This window comes from Bubalus kerabau, chromosome 9 (assembly GCF_029407905.1).
Source record: "Bubalus kerabau isolate K-KA32 ecotype Philippines breed swamp buffalo chromosome 9, PCC_UOA_SB_1v2, whole genome shotgun sequence".
NCBI classification, from domain to species: domain Eukaryota; kingdom Metazoa; phylum Chordata; class Mammalia; order Artiodactyla; family Bovidae; genus Bubalus; species Bubalus kerabau.
Window position 1 is genome coordinate 100,897,955 of NC_073632.1, and position 4,822 is coordinate 100,902,776.

General features: G+C 44.3%; 1 long non-coding RNA gene across 1 annotated transcript; it reads left to right on the top strand.

Moving 5' to 3' along the window:
* The first annotated feature begins 1,842 nt into the window (after positions 1–1,842).
* LOC129619482 (uncharacterized) lies at positions 1,843–2,667 on the top strand. Its single transcript, XR_008697896.1, has 2 exons — positions 1,843–1,963; positions 2,070–2,667. It is a non-coding gene; the product is annotated as an uncharacterized LOC129619482 (long non-coding RNA).
* The last annotated feature ends 2,155 nt before the right edge of the window (positions 2,668–4,822 follow it).

Below are 4,822 nucleotides of genomic sequence, written 5' to 3' on the forward strand. Positions count from 1 at the left end.
AGCAGTAGCCTGATGGACAGAGGATCCTGGGAATCAGCAAGTACCAGACAGATTCATGTATTTCCACCCTCCTCCTTCTGTGCTTCTGCTTTCTGTTAAAGCTGCCACCACCCACTCAGTCTCTCAGATCCAGAGTCTGTCTCTCGCCTGAACCCATCTTTCTCTTCCTCCCCAACATCAGTCAAGCTCCAAGTGCCAAAGATTTCTACTGGTATCTTCTGTCCCATACGTCCTCCCCAGCCTTCCTTCTTTCCCTCATCTCATTTCTGAACTATTACAAAAGCCTGCTCAGCACTTCCTTCTAGAGTCCTCTTAAATCCTAACTCTATATGACTAAGAGTAAACCATCTGTGATTCAAGCCTGCTCACACCACTTTCCTTGGAAAAATCCTTCTGTGGCTTCTACTGCCCACACTTTCAAGTATAAACATTTTAGATAAACAGGGATAGGCATTTACAAATGGCCCTGCCAACTGCCCCAGACCCATCCTCTAGACCTTTTATTTTCTACTTTTATCAAAACAAATCTTTCCTGATATTATCAATTTAACTGGGATTTCGCTCTCGCCGGGGTCCTTCTCCCTGGGACTCCCACCTGGCACTGGCTGTTTTCCAGACTCCTTTCATCTTTCAATACAAGTCTACAGCCTCCTGTCCTCCAAGAATGCTTCGATAGCTAGCTAAGCTGGGTAGAGCATCCCCGTAACAGATAGGAGAATGTATCTGTAGTACCAGCGTGATTCTCCCTCGGCAAAGCCAAATCACCGTTATCAAATCCAAGGCCATACACTAGGCCAGTAAATTGAAATGAGTTGTTGCGGCAAGGAATAGTGACTTTATTCAGAAAGCCAGCAGACTGAGAAGATGATGGACTAGTGTCCCAAAGAACCATGATGCCCAAGTTAGAATCCAAGCTTCTTTTTTACTAAAAGGGGAGAGGTTGCAGTTGGTTGGGGCAAACTTCTTGGAGTCAGAATATTTGTTCTTGCAGCTGTCCACATAGGTCAGGTCATGATGTTCCCATTCATCTTCAACAAGATGAATGTTATTCTCTGTTCTGCAACTTTTTATCACTATATGAATGGGAACAGGCTTCCCCAATGACTCAACAGGTAAAGAACCTGCCTGCAATGCAGGAGATGCAGGAGACCCAGGTTCAATCCCAGGTTTGGAAAGATCCCCTGGAGGAAGAAATGGCAACCCACTCCAGTATTCTTGCCTGAAAAATCCCACGGACAGAGGAGCCTGGCAGGCTACGGTCCATGAAGTCTCTAAGAGTCAGACAGGACTGGGCATGCATCCACTCTCATGAATGAGAAAATGTTACACTCTGAGCCTTGTGAATAGGCTATCCTGCATGTTTTAGGCTATGGGCAACATTCTTGCAGCAAAAGCAATAGCATACAAAGGTTAAAGTAAAAGGAAGGTCCAATATGAAGTCAGATTCATTCTTCCCTGTTAGATTACATGGAAACAATCTATTGAAATGATTTCCTGCAGTGTAAATTTTGCATCTTGTTCATCTCAGTGACTAGCATGATTAGGGAGAATGACAGATTGTGAATAAATACATGCCCAGCATTCTTCTACACCTTTTCATGTGTGATTTCTTATTTGCTTAAAAGGCTAATTACCTGCTGATCAGGTTCTCCCAGTCCATGCATGGGAAACACTAAGAGGAATTCGAATTTCCCGTGGAAGGCAACACGGACCCTCGGCCTCCCCCATGCCTCTCACATTTCAGTATCTCAAAGCAAGTTGAGGCGGACAAGGAAAGAAAACAGCTGAAATGAAAATGGTTAAGTTAATTAATTGCGAGCTTGCTTGTAGGACCAGCTCGTTTATTTAATCAGTTGCCTAGTAACCCTGCCTGCGTATGATGTAAATCTGATCATCCTGCCTCTGAGCAAGTGATGGGCCAGTCTGTTTACCAGCCACCAGCACTCCCGTCCTGCTTCCACAGGTTCGAGTTGGAAACACCAAATTCGCCCCCTGCCCAAGAGCAGGGAGCTTGTGAGGTGTAAACCATATTTCCCCTCTCCACCTCTGTGCTCTGTTTCCCTCTACAGATTCTGCAGCTGAGGGACCAAGGTCTTTGCATCATCGTGACCTTTCACCTGGTGAATCAGAGGACAACTAAAAGGACTCACATCTGCCTTCCTTCTAGAGCAACCTGCACGCCAGGTGCCAGACGAGCGGCCCAGCTCTCAAAACTATCACCACTTCTGTTCTCACGTCGATAAACAGGTCATGTTTCCACACAACAGCTCATGTTAGGGCCTCTACCCGGAGCAGAACTGAGAGGTCCCGGCAAAGAGCAGGCTTTGGGCTGTTGGTTTCGTGTCTGTGAGCTTTTCTGAGGGACCTTAAGTGGGAAGAGAGAATAAATGCTGAGTGTAATCACGAAAGACCAGCTCAAGACAAACTGTGCAGTTTGCTTTCCTGGCTGGGAAAAAAAAAATAATAACTCACATACTGACAGGCAAGAGAGTGCCGAGGACTCTTTTTGTGCTAGATTTATTGGAGGATTTGACAAGGATTTGCTTGCAGTTTTTCACCCCCTTATGCTATTCTCTTAGCTGGTTGTTTTGAACATCTCTCCTCCGTCTTTATCCCCAGCCATCCTCGTTCTTTGGCCAAATAAAAAGGAAACATCAATGCAATAAAGACCCATGTTTCTGCTTCGACACACCATGACCACATTCTTATACTATTATGAGGTGGGCTTTTTTTTTTTTCCCTTCTATTTGTCAGTCTCTGTGGATAAAAGACTCCATCTTCCATAAAGAATTCCCACCAGAAATCTTTATAAACCCTCCATCAGAGAGACACTCTGCCATCGTGCTGTGCAAAAGCTAATCTAATTAAGACAGGATCTGCTAAATTTAATAGCCTGCTATGAATTTTTACAGACATCTGGTAGCTGGAAGTTGGAGCAGCTCTAACATATAAAATTCACATTGTCCAGATGACCAATAGAGGGTCAATTCTTTCCCTTCTTTGGGGAGCTACTGTTGTTTCGGTATGGATGTGGTTTTCAAACCATGATATCCTTACAGGTAAATATGCTGGAAAGGACACTGAGGAGAGAAACTTCTAAATCTTGATTTTCCATCTACAAAATGAAGGCAATGATATATCCATCCTGAGGTTTGTTTATGGATAAATTTGAAAATGTATATACGGGGCCCACTTTACGGGCAGCCCAAACAACACACCGTGTTAGCAGACCCCTGGCTTGATGTGGTACTCTGCTGTTTTCTCTTGAAATTCTTCATTTTTGAACAAGGGGACCTGAATGCTTTACTTTACACTGGGCCCCACAAATTACATAGTGGATCCTATGTGCATAAAATTCTCTGCATGATGCCTATAAGAATCACAAAATACTTATTTCAAGCCTTTCTGTGGTGGAGCATGCATGCTCAGTCACGATCGACTTTTCGTGACCCCATGGACTATAGACCCCCAGGCTCCTCTGTCCATGGAATTCTCCAGGCAAGAATACTAGACCGGGTGGCCATTTCCTTCTCCAGGGGATCTTCCCGAGCCAGGGATCTAATCTCAGTCTCCTGCATCTCCAGCATTGGCAGGCGATTCTTTACCATCGAGCCAAATGGGAAGATCCCCCGTACTATCCTCCTGACCAAATTATGAAATTTGAACTATGTAATAGGTTTTCAAGTAGGACAACTCCTTGACCAGCAGTTCTATCTAAGAAGCCCTACCATCACCTTCCCCAACAAGGGCCATATATATTTGTAGAAAATGAAAACATGCTAATATATAGATTACATTTCATATATGCCTAGATGCTTGTCTGAGCAAAAATTACCAATTATACAAAACTCACAGTTGGCAAATTTTCCCTGACCTAGAGAACTAATATCAGGGATTGATTTCTAGTGGGTAACCTAATTTCCACATCATTTTGTCCTTCTTATTTTTGTTTTGTCTTACCCCATGTATGTTTTACCCAAAAAAAACCTAAAGGGCTTCCCTGGTAGCTCAGCTGGTAAAGAATCCACCTGCAATGCAGGATACTCTGGTTCCATCCCTGGGTCAGGAATATCCCCTGGACAAGGGATAGACTACCCACTCCAGGATTCTTAGGCTTCCCTGGTGGCTCAGACAGTACAGAATCTGGCTGCAATGTGGGAGACCTGGACTCAATCCCTGGGTTGGGAGGATCCCCTGGAGGAGGAAATGGCAACATGTGCCATTATTCTTGCCTAGAGAATCTCCATGGACAGAAGAGCCTGGTGGGCTACAGTCCATGGGGGTCACAAAAAGTCAGTCACAACTGAATGACAAAGCACACAAAAAATTGTAAAACCTGGTTTTGTTTTACTTAGATCCCAATAACCCTATCTATACACATATATAAATATATATTCACTCCTAACGTTTCATTTGTTGTTTGAATAGATAGAGCTGGGTAAGTCATTTGTTGTTCAGTCACTCAGTCGCGTCCAACTCTGTGCAACCCCAAGGACTGCAGCATGCCAGGCTTCCCTGTCCATCACCAACTCACAGAGCCTACTCAAACTCATGTCCATTGACTTGGTGGTGCCATCCAACCATCTCATCCTCTGTTGTCCCCTTCTCCTCCTGCCTTTCATCTTTCCCAGCATCAGGGTCTTTTCTAATGAGTCAGTTCTTTGCATTAGGTGGTCAAAGTATTGGAGCTTCAGCTTCAGCATCAGTCCTTCCAATGTATATTCAGGATTGATTTCCTTTAGGATGGACTGGTTTGATCTCCTTGCAGTCCAAGGGACTCTCAAGAGTCTTCTTCACCACCACAGTTCAAAAAAAATTGATG